Raw genomic sequence first — 20,759 nt, 5'->3', positions numbered from 1 at the left:
CGGTCTACACTGCTTTTATTCTTTTGAAAGAATCTCCTCCAATAAGAGGTTATGCAAGTGAAGCATGAGCTATGTAAATCAATGTCTCATTTGCATGATCGATTTCTCTCATTTGCATTCCAATTTCAAAAGAGGAATGCAAGTGTTGATGTAGCCTTCCAAACTTTTGTATTTTGAAATAAGGCTGCTGTGTAGACCTACCCTGAGTATTTGCCAGAGTTCCTGGGCTTTTGGCTTTTGCCGGAAGTCTGTTACAATAATTTCACTCATTTTTAACAGGTAAAAGGAAGAAACATCCCAGTTTTAATGTAACTTGCTGGTCACATTTTCCAGTGAAAGCCAAAATGGACAAAATGATGATGAGGCTGGAGTACAATCTCTTCTCGGAGAAGACAATGCTGTAGCAGCAAGAGGTAAAATGACGTTTGCTGCCTGTTTAAAAACTACCACATCAGTTTGGGAGTGGCCATGGTGACGTGACTCTACCCTGACAGACCTGGCTGCTGCTGCCTGCTATGGCTACTTAACTGAAGTTGTTTATGTTTCAGTGTCCGTAATAGAATCATGGGATAGAATAGAGTTTCCAGTATGCTGTATCTAGATTACAATAGAGCAGCTTAATATAGTGATTTCTGGTACAATGGGTTGTGCATTGGCCTTCTAGAGCATTGCAAGATAAAGGCATTCAAAGGTTGTGGGTTCGCGTCCCACCAGGGTCATATTTTGCACCATCCAAGGGAAATATGCAAATAGGGCTGTTGAAGAAAACAATGCAGAAAAGCCAACAGATTAATGAGTATGTGAGCAGCTTTAACAGTGAATCTTTTCTGTGACTCAGGCTGCAATGCTCTCACTTCTACAAAACAATTCCTTACTCTGCAAATGGTCTCAGGGCCTTCAGGGATTCAGCCATGTGAGGTGCAGAATGCTAATACCCTGGGAAGGCAATTCAAAAAGTTGTGAAGGGAGCTCAGTGCCTGGCAGGACTGCACCCTTTCTTTTGGCTGAAAGGATAGATCTTCAGCTGTATCACTCAGTGAGGCTTTTTCTAAGTTAAATAGGCATATTGCACAATCAAGAGAAGGGGGATTCTGTTGTAACATAAGTATTAGAGTCTATTCTAAAGGAACTGGTATGACAAAAACACCCTGAATCTAACACATGCTCTCTGTAGAGGCACTGGTGAAACAGATGTCTGTAAGAGGAATAACAAATAAAGTTCATGATTAACATAAACTTATGATACAGTTTAGTGGCCAAGTTTTAGACAATGTGAATTTTAAAATCATTTGTTTCACTACTGTCCAAGCTAAAAGGTTACTTAGTGGTCCCCTCTCTGCCTCAGGTGGAGATTGTCATCTGGACACCAAAACATCCAAGTTGGGATGATGTTTATCCCAGCTTCATAAAGATTTCTCTGTCCAGAGTACACTTGATGTGCACCCAGATTCTGCAAGATGGCACTCATGCTTTAAAAATGTTTCCTAGAAAAGAACCCCTCTCCCCCGAAACTTTTCTCCCCACCATTTGAAACAGTACTTTAGAGGCACCATCTGTCGCTTTCAATGATGTTTAGGTATCCAGAATGGAAATCTGTAGAATTATCAATCGTTGCTCTGAGCTCCGAGTTGGTCGCTGTTGTGCTCATCACATAATTTCTCTGTAATGCTTTGCATTAACAGATTAGGGCATCCAGTGTAAATTTTTAGCCTCATAAAGAAGTAACAAATCATGAAAATAATGTGAGACCAAGAAAATACAATTTCCCATTTCATATATCATGGGCCACACGATGCCATTTAAGAACCTTTAAGATCTCTTCTTCCTTAAGGTCAATGGGGAGTTATTGACAGTATCTTAGAAGTCGTCGTAGTTTACAGCTGTCACAAGTATTTGAATAACAGTTACATGAAAATTCAGGTGTTCTTTGAGTTTTGCTACAAATTATTAGCCTCAGAATCATTAGTATCTGAACGAACCATTAATTTACTGGGAGGATATTTTTGACACCATTCTGATTAGGTTCCTATCTTAAGTTTTCCCTGCCTGCTAATAAAATAAAATAGTTCTGTTGAAATGCATGTGTTTTTGTACAAAGACCTGTTGTCCATATCCAAGTACCATGCAAAAACGTGAGTCACTTTTTTAAAATCAGGAATTATAGTTCAGGACTGTGTTCTCTCTAATTTTTTTTCCCCATCCATGGGCAGAATAAATTTTGTTATGTGCACCAAGGCATGCATGAGGTGCACTACCATTAGAAATGCATGCTACCCACTGTGGGTGGCAGTGGGTGCTCTGCTAATTTGCGGGGAAGCATCTGAATCTCTCCTGCGTGGGCACCCAAGCGCTTAGCTTACAGGGAACACTTGTTTTCGATGGATATTTTATAAAGTCTCATTGGCAAGCTCCAGGTGCAGTTTTTAGTCCCAGCCAGATCATTTGCCCGAGAGAACTGTCTCTCTCTAGATAGCTAGAAAAAAGTATCTCGTAATTCTTGACAAGAACAGGGTCAGCAGTAAACCAAAGCCAAACCAGAATGGAACTGCATTTCTAGAATCACTTTTTCTGTGCTTCGGAGTCACTATTTTCAGTTGATCTCTTTAGGAACAATAATAAGGAAATTCTATCATGGAAAACAGACATTTGCATAGTATTGGAAAAAGTAAAGAGAGAACTAAATAACATGTAAATGAAGCTGGGTATTTTTTCCCTGCTTTCTTGCCCAAACCTCTGGCTTGACTGTGTAGTGTATTGCCATGGCCTATCAAGGATCATGGAAATAAAAGATGAAAATAACTTATTAGGTCATCTACATCCCTCTGCCAATGCAGGGCTGATTTGCTGAATATTAAATATCTTGAGCAGTGAGGCTTTCATGATCTCCCTTGGGATACCATTATGTGCGCTGATAAATCTTGCTATTAGGGTAGTTTTTCCACATACTTAGCCTAATTTTCTCTGTTGTTAATTTCCTCCTCTTTGGTATGAGACTGAACACTTACTCCCTTCTGGAGGGTTACAACCTTCAGATACTTATATGATTGTCATTTTGCCCCTCCTCTCTATACTTCCACCCTTGCTTGTCATGTGGCCAAGCAATTCATGTTTAGTTTTTAATTTGTTAAAAATACATAAGTCCCTACAGTAATCTTTATACCTAGTCTCTTTTTATGGGACAGAATGTGTCTAAAAATGAATTCCTCTCTAAAAAAGTAAAATACATCAATAAATCCTGAGAAATTATGGTGACCCTTCTGCTACTGGGAGAATCTCCATGTCACAGTGAGTAAATATTTATACCTCACAAATTAACAGCTGGCTACTAAGTGCCATGATTACGCCAGTAATTTTGTAAGCAAATGGAGAGCTGGTATTTGGCATGCAAAGGTTGCAGCATGGTCTGTTGTGTTGGACTTAGCGTTTGGTCAGAGAATTTACTCAATGCAGGTGACATCATTGTTAAAACATCCTAACTCTCCGGTGGTTTCCATCTGCGAGACACTGAAGGATTTACACACGTCCCATGTGAAACTGGAGAAAACAACAGCAGAGAGAAGAGCCGAAGTGGACTGACTTTCAGGTCTAAATAAAGCACCAGGCTGAATTGTGACCATTGTTCGTAGTGATTGCAACTAAAACCTTCCCGTTGGTTCTGGTGGGACCTCGAGCTCACTATGCATCAGTTCCATTTCTCGTCCCCGGCCACCTGCACAGGGCTCTACCTGAGCTGTGTTTCAGAACGGTCTTGCATTGGACAAGCTCCAGTCCACTGGGCCACTCTGACCACTAAAAGCTGCTGTAACTCTATATGACTCACCTGTGACAGATCTGAATGCTGCCAATCTCTACCTCTTGGTGGCAAAAAGCTTATCCCTTTGCCGGCTAATGACATGGAACACAATGCACGGCAGTAACATATGGACACCAAAGCAAATAAGCTAGTGAGTGAGGGAGCTGAGTAATTCTCACATATTTTGTGATAGTGTGCATACCGCAGGGAATATTGGCTTGGACAAAAGGCTACTCGTCCGTTCCTGTTGAAAGGTGCCTCTGTAATTTCCTCTGGTGCGGCAGCTACACTTTGAATATAGAAATCCACTAGAAGAGTTACCCAGAGTTGCTTGAGCCCTTAACTCAATTCATTTTTATATTTTGGAAAATGAAATGAAAACTGCCTGTGCTTCATTCAAGTCATTGCTCTGGGGTGGGGCTGGGGGTGAGGAGTTCAGTACGCAGGCTGCCCTGGGGAGAGGGGACTGCCCTAGCTCCCTCTCACCTCAGCAGCTTGGGGCCGGGTGAGAAGCACCTCGGCAGGACCACTGTAGCTCCAGTGGGTACAGCCGGTGGAGGGGGGGGAAGGGTGCATGTCCCCCAGCTGGGACAGGTCCAGGTTCATCTGCCCCCTGCACTCCCCAGAGTGAGGAATGCAGCAAACTGTGCACTTTCCCCTCACTCCCTGAGGAAAGGGAGCAGCCAGCAATGATCCTGTATGAATTGGTAGGGGGTTAAGCTCCCTTCCTAAGGGCACCTGGGAGGTGGGAGACTAGAGACTGGGGCAGTCCCAGATGGGGATGGCAGGGTCAGGTGTCCCCCTTCCCCCAGCCAGTCCCTTTCCCCTGCCTGCTGGTTTTGTCTCTTCTGTATGGTGTCATGAGAAGCAAGCACATTCTGGGCACGTCCTGTGTTCCTGGCATAACCAACCCTTTACACTATAACAAGAGGAACCTGGATGCTGAAGTTGGTCATCCTAGTTCTTTCTGTTTCGGAGGAGATCTTGAACAAACTGACAGGCACACACACACACAAACTCTCAAATACATAGCAGGTAATCTTCCACCTGTGCAGCCCCAGGACAGCTAGCTGTAAGACTCAAGCATCTGTAAGCCTGAATTATCTAACCCTACTGCAAACAGGTTGGATGAAATAATAAAAATGCCTCAGCCCTGTTTACCCTATGACCCAAGGTTGCTCATATGAATGTGTATGGTCTTGCTGTGAGGTCAGGGGACTGGACTTGATGATCTCTCAAGGCCCCTGCCACTTCTAGTGTTCTGTGGTTCTATAATTATGCATACACACCATTATATATATATATATACACACACACAATCATGAGTACAACTTTACTGCCTTGTGCCAGCTCCAGCAGGGAAGAAGACGTAAAGTAATTTTTTTAAATGGAACGAGTCAGAGAATTTTCTCTTTTCTCTCTTTCGCTGGATGTAGTAAGATTTAAAATCCTGCTGCTTAGCTATCATAGTAACTTTTCCTCTCTTTGTTCTTTGTGTGGAAGGACAGGTTGAACCTCTTTAGTCTGGCGCACTCTCCTCTGGCAACATCCATGGTCAGGCATGATGTTAGATAGCCAGATGTCCATTTATAATAGGTGTGGCCACGTTTCCTGTGGTTCCCATTAAGTTTGCTTACAGCCACCAATCCTGGTTCTCAGTGTTCTGCACTGTCATTTAGCTATAATTGACCCCTAACTGTCTTCTAAGAGCCCGGTAAGCAGTGGAAGTGTTGATAATGTGCTAGACAATATTGACCTCTTGTGGTTTGGCAAATTCTCTGGTTCAGCACCAGTCAGGTGCTGGACTAGAGAGGTTCAACCTGTTTAACGGTAGAATCAGAGTATTAGGATGCATTAGCAGTCTGGGGTTTCAAAGAATCAGTGTTCAGGCACTGCTCCATTGAAGGTCAGGAAAGTAAGCTATGTAGGCATTTATCCCTAAGACCTTTCAACTTGGAAAGGAAACAAACTTATGTAAAACCTCACGACTTAGATTTTAAACAATGAGGATGTGCTCTGACCTGTGTAAGTAGAGTATTTACAGTTATAAGGCAGCATGATAAATGTCTCTTACAAATAATAAATAAAGGTTGAGTGTTGAGGTATAGGATTCATAAGGCTAAACTAATAAACATCTGAGTCTTTTTATGGACTAAAATGAGTGCGTCTTAGACCTGGGCCCTATTCCCAAAATAAAGTTTCCAGAAAATAAATGCAAATGGTTCAGATATTGTTATGAAACCATTTTTATGTGCGTAGAAGAGATAGAGGAGAATGAAGTACCATTCCAGCTTTCCTCGACATTTCAACTCCCATTTTGAGCAGCTAGTCATACAGAGATCCAAACAGCTTTTTAATAAGCCTGTTAATAAGCTTCTCTTATTTCAAATAAAAATAATTGGAAAATCTGTAAAAACACAACCAAAACCAGCCTGCTTTCAGAGCAGAAGTCCTACCCCTCTTCTCCCCCAGTGCCCCATTTCCATCTAGGAGATTAAGGTTTAAAGTCATAGCTATGTAGGTTTTCAAGCCAATGTCAGCAGGAGCTACAAGTACGGAGCTACAACTAGCAGAGTTGATGGAGACAGGTTGCTAATTCTGCATACTGCGATGTTCCCAGGATTTCTCAGTGAAAGAGGCAGGTTCCTAAGCTAATAGGTTGTAGCATGCCTAAGCCCCCCAGTAGTGATCTTGATTAGCTCTGCCAATTAATGATGCGGTCTTCAACATCATTATTAGTAGACCATGGCTTATAGCAGCTAGCTGAAAAACAGAAGCAGCCTCCTCTGTTGCTACTTGTTACTATAGAGTCTGAGACATTTCTTAGTGGTAATGGAGAAATAAATGCATCAAATGAAAACTTAAGGGATATAAAACACCAACAGCAGTTGGGCTTCCTTGTACTGAATTTTCAGAAAAGATGCACTTTTCAATGTGAAAACTGAAATATTTAGGTAATTGGAGAATGGAATGAGATATTGATTGTGGACAGCTATAAAGAGGATCATAGGGCCGTATGTGGGGGTTGGCGAGATGCAGAGTGTGTGAAGGGCTCCCCCTTCATGTCCAGTTTCAGGCACTTCTTCCCCACTGCACTGTGCAGGGAGAGCCTGCAGGGAATGATGGGGGAACCCAAGGCACCATGGGAGTGGGAGTACTTTGGCCCCCTCCCTGCCTAGAAAGCTGGCCCTAAAATAGGGAAGCGACCGTATTTCCCAGCATGCCCTTTGCCACTAACAATAAGAAAGAGAAGGGGACAAATATTCTGGAATAATGGTTTTTACTCACGATATTACAGCAAGATCCCAGAAGGTAATTTCTATAAAACCTTCATTACTCTATACATTTTTAATATGGTATAACAAAGTCATTGTACTGTTCATCATTGTTTCCACTCACATTTTTTGTTAACCTCTTTTATGCAAACTGATTGCATGACTATTTTGAACTCCTTTATATTTAAAAAATCGCTCTCCAGATTTACCAAGAAACCCCTATCCCGCCTCAGAAATTCCTGCATATGGGCTTGGTCAGCATACTGAGAAATAGAGAATTATATGTATAACCTCCTAGGAGAAAAAGAAACTACTTAAGAATGTATCCAAAAATTATCACCACCCAATCTCCTGTTAATCTGCAAAAAAAGAATAACTTTATAAGACTTTGAAAACGAAATACTGCTCTCATTCAAGCACTGAAGAAATAGTTTGATAAGTGTTATTTACACTGTTGTCCTCCTCACAAGGAAAAACAAAAGCAATAGACAAATGTCAGCATTTGCCATCAGTTACTAAAGTTTAAAGTTGATAGCATTTTGTTTGCTCTATATAAGTACCGGGTACTACAGATTAACCAGTTTCCTGCTACACTTCGAATAGGTGATATTGGTGGTAGTAGTAATGGCTGGCAGATGTTCACCCTTTAAATAGATTTGATCCTTATATATTAGTTCTATTTACAGATGGAGCAACAGAGGGCACAGGATGTTTCAATAACTTACCATAGTATTACACAGTGAATTGGCAGTGGAGTTAGTAATGGAAACCAGACCCCCTGGATCTGTCTTTCCAAGGATTAATAACTTTTTAAAATCTCAAGTGAGAGGGGGCAAAGGGTGGAGCGTTAGCTATGGGACTAAAAAAGAAAGACCCTGTGGCTAAACAATAAAGTAAAAGGTGCAGTTTTAGACCAAAAGACATCTTTTAACAACTGGAAGTTGAATCCTACTGAGGAAAATAGAAAGTCAACTGTAAAAAGTGTAATTAGGCAGAGTAAAAAAGAATGTAGAGAGCAACTATCAAAAACCACAAAAATTAATAGCATTGTTTTTAAAGTACATCAGAGGCAGGAATCCTGCCAAATATTCAGTGGGGCCACAGCATAATCAAGGTGTTAAAGGAGGCCTCAAGGAAGACACAGCCCTTGCAGAGAAGATAAATGAATTCTTTTCATCTGTCTTCACTGCAGAGGATGCAAGGGAGATTGGCTCAGATGTGACATTCTTTTAGATGACAAATCTGAGGAACTATCCCACACTGAGTTGTTAGTACATGAGATTTTGGAACAAATTAACAAATTAAACATTCATAAGTCACCAGGACCAGATGGTATTTAGCCAAGTGTTCAGAAGGAACTTGAAAATGAAATTGTCGAATTACTAACTGTGGTGTGTAGCCTATCACTTAAATCAGCCCCTGTATCTGATGACTGAGGGGGCTAGCTCATTGATTTTTTTAAAGAAATGGTTTCAAAGGGGACCCTGGCAATTACAGGCCAATAAGAACAACTTCAGTACCAGGAAAATTGGTTGAAGCTGTTGTAAAGAACAGAATTAAACACAAACGTACTGTGTACATTGGGGGAAGAGTCAACATGGCTTTTGTAAAGGGAAATCAGGCCTCACTAGTCTATTAGAATTCTTTGTGGGGTGAGGGAAGGGGCAAACTATGGACAAGGTTGATCCAGTTGATGTAGTGTACTGGGACTTTCAGAAAACCTTTGACAAGGTTCCTTGCCAACAGCTCTTAAACTAAGCAGGTAGACTCCTGGGATAAGAGGGAAGGTCCTTTCAGGAATCCATAAGAGGTTAAAGGACAGGAGACAAATGGTAGGAGTAAATGCTCAGTAATGGCTGGCCATTGCTCTCTGGTCAGCAGCTGCTCTGCAAGGCTGCTTGGGGCTGCACTATCTGGCTGGTGGCTGCTCCTATTACCAGACTGGGGCTAAGGGAGTCACACTGCCTGGTTGGATTCTCCCTGGGGGCTGGGACTGAGGGTTTGGACTCTGGCTATGGGACATGGGGGTCACTTACCCTTGGATGATGGCAATATGGAAAGTCCAGGCCCCCGAAGACCACTGTCTTACAAGTACATCTGCCCCCCTGTGGTCACTCTGCAGCATAACAATCCACCATTCTTGCTGCACGTCCTGCCCCTGAGGTCATTCCAGAGCCTTACTGTCCCTGCTGTCAGACCCCTCCCTTTCAGTTTAATCGCAAACTATCAGGTTCCAGGCACATCCCATTGTCCTGGCACAACCTCACCATGAACTTTCTTTTAAGTTATAATAAGAGGAAGCTGCTTACCAAATGTGGGGGTCCTAGCTCTTACTGTTTAGGAGGCATTCTTGAACAAACAGTCTCACAGATGGCTGGACAGACAGACATACAGGCTGTGTCAATGCTTGCCCGTACTTTGAAGGGGGCATGGTAATCAGGCTGATGGGAGATTACTAATGAAGTGCTGCGATGAATATGCAGCACTTCATTAGGCTAATTCTCCTGGTGGCAACTTCAAAGTGCTGGCATGCTGTGTAGCCATGGGCTTAGAAGTGCCTTTGCTCCCCTCATTTTTGGGGAATAAAGTTATTTCGAAGTAGCACGGGCACTTCGAAGTGCCTGCAGCTGCATGGCATGCTGGGACTTTGAAGTTTGACGCTTGGAAGTTGCGTATTCATCACAGCACTTCATTAGTAATCTCCCACCAGCCTGATTATGGTCCCACCTTCAAAGTACGGGGCAAGTGAAGACATAGCCCCAGAGTTTCTAAAACACATAGTTGATGCTAGGCCCATACCTGGAATGCAGTATGCAATTCTGGTTATACCCATCTCATAAAAGAGAGATTAGAATTGGAAAAAGTACAGAGTAGGGCAATAAAAATGAACAGGGGTATAGAACAGCATCTATAAGAAGAGACTAAAAACATCGGGACTGTTCAGTTTAGAGAAGAGATGAGTAAAGGGGTAATGATTGGTCTATAGACGCATGACTGGTATGGAGAAAGTGAATAAGAAAGTGCTACTTGCCTTCACATAATAAGAAAACTGGGGATTGCCCAATGAACTTAATATGCCGGGATGTTTAAAACAAACAAAAGGAAGTACTTATTCACACATTCACAGTCAACCCATGGAACTGATTGCTGGAGGACCTTGGGAAGTCCAAACGTATAAGTGGTTTGACAAAAGAAGTGGATACGTTCCTGGAGGATAGGTCCATCAGTGGTGATTAGTCAAGTCAGGGTCACAACTCTATGCTCCAGATGTCCCTAAGTCTCTGATTAAAAACTTGGACTCAAAGATAGGAGCTGGATCTTCAGATAAATTGCCCCATTCTGGTCATTCCACATTAGGCATCTGACACTGGTCACCATCGGAAGATTGGAGTCCAGGTGAGCTGGACAATTCGTCTGAAAAGTACGGCTGTTTTTGTGTTCTTATGTTGCGGATGTTTTTAATTTAGTTTGTCACAATCAAATCCATATTCTCCAATGAGTGGGTTAGGTGGGGAGAAGCCAAACTAGATAACTTCATGACTCTTTTCCTGCACTAATTTCTATTGTTCTTCCTATATGATGCTCCCCATAACTTCATACAGATGCATATATGAGCTGGTTTGTTCTCCTCCTTGAAATGGAAGCCACTGGCAACAAATGCAGCTTGTCAGCAATCACTGTTAATATTCATAAAATATTATTTATCGCATTCCTACTTCCAGAGGTGTTCTTGGTACTTAAACAATTCCAAACTATTGGGGGACCCCAGCTATGACCAAGGCGCCATTGTGCTAGGTGATATACAAACATAAAATAAGAACAGTCCCTGCCCTGAAGAGTTTATAAGCTAAACAGGGAAAAGAGACAAAGGGGCTCAGAAGATGAGATTAAACATACAGCCTGACCAATGAATATGTGTGTAAATGTCACATTGGTTCCATAATTTCATGACACTTCATAGAATCATAGAACATTAGAACTGGAAGGGACCTCAACAGGTCATTGAGTCCAGTCCCCTGCCCTCAGAGAAGGACCAAGCACTGTCTAGACCATCCCTGTTCGGTGTCTGTGTAACCTGCTCTTAAATATCTCCAGTGATGGAGATTCCACAACCTCCCTAGGCAATTTATTCCAGTGTTTAACCACCCTGACAGTTAGGAACTTTTTCCTAATTTCCAACTTAAACCTCCCTTGCTGCAGTTTAAGCCCAATTGCTCCTTGTCCTATCCTCAGAGGCTGAGGAAAACAATTTTTCTCTGCCCTCCTTTTACCCTCTTTTAGGTACTTTAAAACCACCATCGTATCCCTTCCTTCTCTTTTCTTAACGAAACAAGCCCAGTTCTTTCAGTAACTTCCTTGTAGTGAAGATCTCGCTACAGCAAGGGATGAAGCTCACCAGAGAAGCAGACGAGGCATTGCCTATTCTTGCATTGCTGATGAGGCTGCATCTCTGTGTATGCCCTGGCCCAGAGAATGGGAGGCTTAGACTGGTTCTTGACATAAAGTGGTTATGCTCTGCAGAAGTAGGCACTTAGTTAGCCCTGAGAGAGTTCCCCTCCACTGTATTTTCTCGCTCTGATCTAGTTTGCTGCCTTAAACTCAGATGTATTTCAGCAGTTCGGTTTCCTTAATTCTGCCACTGTAGTTACTGCTTCTTTGTCTGTTCTATTTTGGTTACCCTGAAATAATCCTGACCTCTAATTCTGCTCCTCAGCCAAGCCAGAACTGGTTTGCTCCTGATGGCTATTACACTGGCCAGCTATGAGCCATTGTTAGCCTTGTCCTCGAGCTTACTGGAAAATGCATAAGCCTTTGGCCTAAGCAAGAACAGTATCGCCACACTGAGTTGTCATGGCTACCGCTCTGTCCTTTGGCCACTGATTATAGATGGAAGACATTTTTAAAAGATTTTTGTGGCATCAACTGTGAATTTAATTTGCCCACACGGACTTTCCCTCGACCTCTAATTGTACACTCACAGCAAGGCCATCATTACAGAAGAAAAAATTCCGATTAACTTATCTGCCCAAGCTTCCCCATCTGCAGAAACTTCTCTTGATGATAAAACATCAGCATATTCATGACTGGCACTGAGACAACGAGTCACCACGCCAGTGTATGAAGCATAGAGAAGTAAAGTGGAATGAATGGTAGGGTTTGCTAGGAGCACACCCTGTGAGTGACCATCACACAGCGTGGTAGTAGCAGTTAAATTATGGACCAAAAACCACTTCCAATGGGGAAGACACTTTTGGCTAAAGCATGGGCCTAGCAGGGGTCAGCTATTTTTGCTTTGGCTGCAAAAATTCTTTGTAAGCTCAGGTAAGTCACTGAAGTGTTCTGTGCTTTGGACTCCCAGTCTGTACAGTGTAGCTCAGGGTCAGCAATCTTTTCGAGGCGGAGTGCCAAAATTTGACCTTTGGACCTCTATGTACGGTCCGAGTGCCAGTGATACTTTTTAAAGTCACTAATGGTCCTACTTCCAACAACTTCATTAATAAATAAATGAAGGTGCAGGGCTTCACTGTTTTGGTGGTGGTTGGTAGCATTAGCTGGAATTTTGTTAATCCACAGGATTTGAGCAAGCTCCTGGCTACATGGGGGGAGAAGGGCGGGGCCAAGCGCCCACCTTGTGTGCTGATGAAAATTGGCTTGTGTGACACTCTTGGCACCTGTGCTGGGCGTTGCTGACCTCTGATGTAGAAGATCACTTTACCTACGTCTGTAGGAACAGGGGAGGCTTACGCCATTTCTGGTAAAGTGCTTTGAGAGTCGAGAGCGACAAGGGCCATAGAAGTGCACAGTGTTATAAAGTAGGCAAGTTGCTTGAACCAAAATCTGGATCTGGAAAGCCTCCAAATTTGGGGAGGGGGACATTCTGCATATTAAAAATAAACCAAAACTACCTTCTACCAGCTCTGTGGCTTGAACCCTGTCTCCACTTTTAAAGTGTGTTTCTGCACTTAGGTGAGATTTTGTTCATATTATATGCACAGACAAAGTACCCAGGAAAAATTCCTCTGCATGGTGCAGTGAAGTAGTGTAAGGGTTCTGCATTGAGAGGGGGCAATGTTCGGAGGCCTTCAAAGGAATACACTGCAGGGGAAAGGGAATCTCAGCCAGCAATACACCTCAAGGTACCAAAACTGAAATTCAGCCTTTTGCAGAAGGCCAGCCAAAGGCTTATGCACTTCTTACAACCTATTTTTAGGATTTAAGTGACACTTAAAAGTTGTTCAGGTCTTGTGCTTGGTCTTCTGCCTAGGGGTGAATTTTACCCTGACTGTATAATTCAGCTCAGCACAACACGGACAAATGAGCAAAGAATGTAGCCTTCTCCTAAGGTTACATTGTACAGCACCACTGCTAAAAGCAGAGTTTAAGCTATTAGGCATGAACGGAAACCTGATCCCCATTTGGAAAGTGTATTTGCTCACAAGAAAGCCTGGAACAAGTTACGGTGTGGTGAGACAGGCTGAATGCTGGAATGGCACAAAAACCCTGACACGGCCCAGGTTTGAATGGCAGAAATAACATTGGGTATAGTTGATACAGATACCTTCTGAGCCCCGTCCTTTCTGCAATTCCACATGCAGCGTTATGCCTGTTGGCCAGTGACAGATGAGCAAGGAAGTGGACTGCCAGATCCATGCAGAATAAAATTAGCATTTCAAATAGAGGACAAGGAGATTCAGCATTAACTTTCTGTAGACAGTTGATGGCATTGTATTGAATATTTCATTATTAGCAGTGCCATGAATCCTACACCTAGGTGCAGTCAGAATGCTAATAAACCTAACCATCATACGTGAGCGCCGAAGAGTGGACTTAACGTTAAGATAGCTCCTTCCTCAACATTTTGACATCTCTCTCTTCCTTTCCCTTCTCTTCCCCATCTGTACATATCCCTTTTTTGTTTTATTTCTCCACTGTATTCGAACCAGCCAAAACACTCTAAATAGCATAGTTGCAGGAAGGCACATCAGCAGCGTTGCCAAGACTTACAGTATTTGGTGTCCTTCTGAGAGCCCCAGCTGCTGCAGTCAAGGGAGTACCTTGCTCGTGCCAGCTTTATTATTTTTTTTTTAAATCTAGCCTTCATTATTGCAGAAAGAAGCATGCAAAGTTATTTCACCCTAATGATTCAGAAGCTCAAAGTCAAAGAACCCTAAATGTAATATTCTATAACAATCCCATGATTTTTGAATCACCCTCTTAACTTCTTAAGACCTTCCTCGAGTTTTTTGATTGCTGGAGATTGGCATTACTGCATCTGGGTGAAAACTCAAGGGACTCAATCCTAAATTAAGTAAACACAGGGGACGTCTAATCCTCCTCTTAATCAGAATATTCAGAGAAAACTGAACGTACATTAAAACACTTTCACTAATAGTTTTCTCATCAGCTGCTGCAGCCAGTTGCTGAAGACCTTTGTTTCACTGCAATGTGCTTTCAATGCTTCTCTAGGTTTTGGATGATGGCACCATTGTTGGGGGACTGCAGGCTGCATATGTGCCCATTAAAATATTATTTCACAGAGAAACATCCCTGTTTGAGACTGAGCTAAGTATTTTAAAGTTTAGGTCTTACATTTCTATGGCTTTGGGGAGCTCCACACACTTTATTTGGCTTTGTGTGTCTCCTGCCCTCCATCATTTCTTCATGAGGTTCAATGGAAACTCTGCCTTTCACATTCCCGTAGTATGTGTTTGCAAGGTAGTTTTGTCTGGCTTAGGATAAATGTTTGAGGAATAAGGGAGCTTTCGGAAGCGGGTGTCCTTCCAGAATGGCCCCGTCTACATGGATCTGTAGCTTCTGAAAGGGGATCTTCCGGAAGAGAAATCTCACGGGAATATGCAAATAAGGTGCCAGGTATTTAAATCTGTGCCTTATTTGAATATTCCTCTTTGCTCGTTACCATGCCCCTTCTGGAAGGGATGGGGCTGTGTAGATGCAGCTCCTGTATGCCATGAACTTTTGTCAATTTCCCATTGCTGTGGCTCTTTGCAGAGCCACGGCGGGGGGTGTGTGTGTTATGACCCTTGACCAGCTGGGGCTCAAGCAGCAAGCCTGTCTGCGTCTCAGGTGGTGTGGGGTTCATCAGTTTCCCCCTGTGGTGAGGAGAAGTGCCGATCCCGCAGGACCCTGTTCATGCTGGGTGGCAGCTGAAATGCTGCTTCCTGGTGTGAACGAGCTGATGGGGAGCCTGCCCCCATTCCCTGCTGTGGTGATGGGGGAAGGAGGAAAAGCAGGAGTTTGCTGTGTCTGGGCCACGGTTTAAATGCCAAGTCTGGGCTTCAACAGGCTGGTGGGGAGGGGAACCTGCTTTCAGTGGGTACTTGTTTACTCAACGTCCCCAGCCTGGCGTTGAGCAGATTTTGAAAACGTGCCCGTGCTCACTAAGGCAGTGTGTTCTCTGGTGAATTCGAAACGTTAATGCATTTGATACTTCTTTAGCTTGTTGTATGCACTGCTGTGTTGCAAACCTCTCTCGTAAGACTGTAGCTGTAGTAAATGTGATATTTATGAGCAATCGATTCAACTGAAAAATGTGGGTGTGCTGTGGAATTGTTTGAGTGTGCTGTGTTACTGAAAAGGTTGGGCGCCATTGGCTTAGATATGTGAAGCATCTGAACTAGATTTTTGTGGAGGAGAGAAGAACGGGAGATTACAGGCATCAGTGGTAGCAGCAGCAGAATGGGTGGGAATCCACGAGGAAGACAGAGTGCAGACAGTGCAGTGGAGAAGAGGCTGACAGCTGGTTTGGGAAGATTTGTCAAACTCTAGAACACCCACCGAATTGGTGCCTTTGATGTAATGAATATTCTATCTCTGCAGCAATAGTACAGTGGTGAGAAGCCAAATCATAGAAGAGGAGCTTTTTTCAGTTAATAAAGTTCAGAGCATATTTTACGGCTGAAAAAATTACAGATTAAGCCTTTATCAGTTGCTAAAACTATGCTATTTCCTCCCTTTAAACTTTTGAGCAAGAGTGATAAAATGTGAGTGTTACTTATGATACTGGGAGAAGGAATGTGACTTTATATCTCTTACTGTTGGTGCTAGACCCTATCACTTAACCTACTATTTTCTTTCTCCTTCCCTCCCACACATGCATCCATCCACCTACTGGGGGGTGGCCAAGCACTCTGAGCTGCTGAGCAATTGTTTTTGCCACCTGGCATTCAGCTACTCTTGGACAGGTTTCTGTTGAGCTACAAAAAGGAGCCACGGCCAGTCATTCCAAATTTAAGCTAAACATGGAACCCTACGCTGAGAATATGACAAGCAGCATGATGCAGTGCTTGCGAATGGGCTTCATTTCCCTAAATTGTTAACTGATGTGGAAGTTTCCCCTTTGCCCCCTTCGTGTTAAGACTCTTCTTCCTTTGGTGGGATGGTGCAACCGGGAACCCTGCTTGGGCAGATAAAAGCTGTTCTGTCTTTTGTGAGGCCAAAGATGCGCAGCCAGCATCCCTGCTTGGGCTTGAGGATTAGGAGAATATGAAGAATTTCCAAATTTAGAGCTGAGGACTCGCTTCCTATAAACAACGCCTGCTTTTTAAAATGAGATGTTAGCAAGATAATGCCAAAAAAGTTGGCCTTTGTGACTAAATTCTGCTATTTTGCAGCCAACCTTCCTGAACAAATGCTTCCTGCCTGTCCATCCTCATGGGTGGTCGAGTTTTAAAATGAAATATACAGGCTGACAAATGCCTTTACAAAGGCCAGATTATACACTGTAAACCTACTGTCAGCTGGGTAGAAGGGAAAAAAAATCCAAATGCCTCTTATACCATTTAAAGATTTAGTTTGGCTTCAACACTAAAGCACTTCATCTTGAGGCAGAAAAGGAGCTTAGAGTTTATAAATTGTTGTTTGGGCTCCAGTAAGCCCTGGATAAGGGAATCTATCTGCTAGGAAACAAATGACCTTCCCAATATTTAGGGAGCTCTGGGTTTTGTTACAAAGACAAAATGCCTTGGAAAAATGTCCCCCGAATACAGAGTGTTTGAGATGGTTTCATTACTCTTAACACACAGCTCATACTGCTGCAGTTTGAAAAAAAGTTCCAGTTTCAAAAAAAAGAGATGCTAAATATATCAGGGCAATAAAATACAAACTGTTTGGATTGTTCTCCCAGGTTAAATAGACTCTCAACTTACTTGTTGCGTAGGCTTGTGGGAATCCAGTCTGAATTATGGCTTGGAATACGCCATGAGTGTCCAAAAATAGCCCATGTTCTTTTTGGTAGTGATCTCGGAGGAGAAGATTTGTGGCAAATACGGGAGTCTACAGTAACCTGGTTCTCACATACAGGGTTTGAATCCAAAGCAAAAGCTTGAACAAAGAAACCCCCGGACTGAAATAGTAGCTAACGGGCATCACTCACCCACATATCAATGAGACTAGAGGAAAATTTAAAGGTTCCTCCTTGCATGAGGTTTCAATGCAGAAGAAGTTAGGCTACAGCTGCTGCTGCTTGTGGTGATCACTCGTTTCTGAGTATGATCATTTTGCCTGTGCAGGACTTTTTTTAAAGCGGGGAGATGGGTGCACAACAGTCACCGCACTATCTTTGACAGACAGAGGGTTTGGACCCAAAGGCGTGGATACCATGGTGATTGGAAATCCTCTATCAGCTGCAGCCTTCATCCACCTTCACAGCTGTTACAACTTTACACAACAGTTTCACTTCCATTGTGCAGTTGTCCTCCGTCTGCTTTGACACTGAGGACTTCTTGGTTTGCACTTTGTCCAGAACCTCATTTTCCCTTCACCGTTCTACTGTAGGTAACCTGAAGGAAGTATGTGACTCCAAGCAGCACTGCTCTCAGGGTTACTTGAACTTGCAAGCTTCTCATAGGGAGGTAGTCATGTTAGTGTGTATCTTCACAAAACAGAAAAGCAGTCATGTAGCACTTTAAAGACTAACAATAATTTATTAGGTGATGAGCTTTCCAGATCTGAAGAAGTGGGTCTGCCTCATGAAAGCTCATTACCTAATAAATTATTTTGTTAGTCTTTAAAGTGCTACATGAGTGCTGTTTTGGTTTGCAAGCTTTTCATGTCAGCTTTATTTAAAAAAAAAATCTAGCTTTAATCATTGCTGAGAGAAGTTTGTAAACTTAGTTCACCCTAGAAGTTCAGAAGCAATCTGTTGCACCTCAGTCTGGCCTATTCTCAGATATAATTCACTCAACTGAAAATGTTATCCATGTTCTATATTTCATAAACTCGTAGTGTTATGTGAACTTCAGTTGTTAAAAAGGTAAAAAGAAATAGATGAATAAGAGTCGAGGGAATAATTGTGTTTTCAATTCATTGGCTGAATGTCGAAAAAAATTGGTTTATGTCTAACTGAAACTGATTTTTTTTTCTCACTGAAATAACACAGAAATCTTGTTTGGGACAAAATGAAGTATTCAGAATGTCTAATCAAATCAACATTTAAAAAGTGAAACGGCAAATTGAAATGACATTTTTCACAATGGGTCATTTTGATTTTTTTCTAAAGTAACTATTTAAACATTTCGGAAAATTTTGTTGTCTTTTTTTCAGCTGAAAGTATTTACCAAATTCAATCCAAATTTGCAAATAGGTTACCCGCCACATGCTTTTGTGGGGCAAATTTACTATTAGCCAAAAACTTGTCCCCGTCTCTCTGTGAATAAGTACTTACAGCCCAGATTGCAGTTAGTAAATATGCTGCTGTAGTTTCTCATTTTTATTGCCTGGAATTAGAGACAAACCTTCCTACCTCTGAACTTTGTGGAGAGCTTGCATCTGGAACCCAAATTTGCAGCTTCATACTGCATCTATGTGGCAAAGTTAGTTCACCCTAGAAGTTCAGAAGCAATCTATTGCACCTTTTCTGCTTGGCAAATGTGGGTGTGCTAGGGTGGCCAATTAAAATAATTCTAGCCTCACTGAAAGCAATTCAAGTTTTGCAATTGACTTTCACCATCTGTGTGGAACCCTGGGAAGAAAGTGTATGCTTCATAGTTCAGCAATTAGAAGACAGTGGTGCCTCTGTTGCTATTGGACAGAATAGCTCCCTGTTGATCTATATTTTGCTCCATTGATATCTCAGCTAAACACCTTTTCAAAACTCCCTTCTCCCCATGATTATATTGTTGACAGCAATGTTTATTACCATTCCCCACCTAATATGCATCCCCCCTGTTTTGGTCAGGGCACTGCCTATTTGAGATCAGCATGTTTTAATTTTATTATTTTTTGTTGGTGTAGAAAGGTTTCGTTGTTACTCAGTGTCTCCAGGAAAGGAGGAAAAAGAGGAATTAAAATGAAACCCGCACAGTGTTTCTAACAGAGCTTGAAAAGAATCTAAATTTACCCAGCCTCCACTTTTTCTTTGCACACCATGAAAAAATACACCACCACACTATTCTGTGGACCTATGGAAGCAGTGGCTAGTTCATTGCCCATCAGATGGTTGTAACCTTTTAGATCAGATTAATTTGGGGACTCACGCTATTTGCCTCTCCCTTTCTCCAATGCTGCAACCAGATGAGAGACATGCAGCTGTAGAAAATGCTTCTAAAAAGGAACAAAAGGAAATTACTGGGAAATTTCACAGAGAATCTTCTCCGCCCACAGAATGGTGGAAATAAACATCGCCACTTAGATCTCAGTTAAGAGAGATAAATAGTGGTTGAGCTGGTAAGATGTGGGACATACCAAAAGCAGCCTTTGTTTGGTCTCCTAATTTTTTTAAAATTTCCAATCAAAGCACTGGTGTAGGAGAAAAATGTCAAATACCATTGCTCCCTTTTTTGAGGAGACAGTGCAAGCTAGGCTGTGCATACCTCTCAGGAGGATATCAGGGCAGTTGCGGGGCAGTGTGGTTGCTCCCTTCCCAGCACACCCAACCTTGTGTGACTACTGCTGTGATAGGCTACTCAGATCTGGGGAGCTCAAAGTGTGTGTGTGTGTGAGCTGCTCACTCGCAGCTCTCTCCACACCCCTCTTCTACATTTTATCACCCTTCCTTTTTCTTCCCCTCACTGGGACCTCCATCTCTTTTTCCTGGTTCCCACCAGCTCTGCTGGCTCCTCTTTTCCTCTCCATCCTGACCTCCTCACTTCAGCACCAGTCAAGTCCTGCTTCATCCTCTTCAATTACCCCAGGCCCATCCTTCCTTGCGTTCCCACCATCCCCTTGGCTCCTCTCCTGCTACCACTCCTATCTGCATGCCCGTTGCCCCCATGCACCTCCCCCTCTCTTGCTGACCACTCCATCTCTCAAAGGATCACCACCTTCCATAGCTCTCTCCCTCCAGCTCTGGGCTCTGACAGAGACCTGGGTCCTTTTGTCTGACAGGGCATCTGTAGCTGCCCTTGTTTACAGAGGCCTTATTCTCTCACACATGCCTGGCCCTGGATCCAGCTGTGTGCTGGGTACGCTAGGCTGCTTCTCTCCCCTTCCTGATGCTTCCAAACTCTCTCTCCTACTTATCTGGCCTCCTTTCCTCTCCTCCCTCCGTAGTGCTGTCAGCTGCCATTCACCCAACCCCTCCTCTCAGCACTCGGCTCTCGCTCATGCTCTCCTGTCCTCACCATCTCCAGCACTCATCAGCTACCCTCTCTGGGCCCTGTGTAGCACATTTCCAGGCTCTCACCCCTTCACTCGACATGTTGCAGCCCTGGTTCAGCTCTTCTGCTAACTAA

At 43.0% G+C, this 20,759-nt stretch overlaps 1 long non-coding RNA gene across 1 annotated transcript in view; it reads left to right on the top strand.

Annotated features, from left to right (window-relative positions):
* Positions 1-357: 357 nt before the first annotated feature.
* The window catches only part of LOC142020773 (uncharacterized), a 129,836-nt gene continuing 109,434 nt past the window's right edge, over positions 358-20,759 (top strand). The window contains exon 1 of the long non-coding RNA XR_012647497.1: positions 358-413. This is a non-coding gene — a long non-coding RNA (uncharacterized LOC142020773). The remainder of the gene's footprint in view (positions 414-20,759) is intronic.

This window comes from Carettochelys insculpta, chromosome 14 (genome assembly GCF_033958435.1).
Source record: "Carettochelys insculpta isolate YL-2023 chromosome 14, ASM3395843v1, whole genome shotgun sequence".
Taxonomy (NCBI): domain Eukaryota; kingdom Metazoa; phylum Chordata; order Testudines; family Carettochelyidae; genus Carettochelys; species Carettochelys insculpta.
The sequence above is the reverse complement of the archived record's forward strand: the minus strand, read 5'-3'. Positions and strand labels throughout refer to the sequence as shown.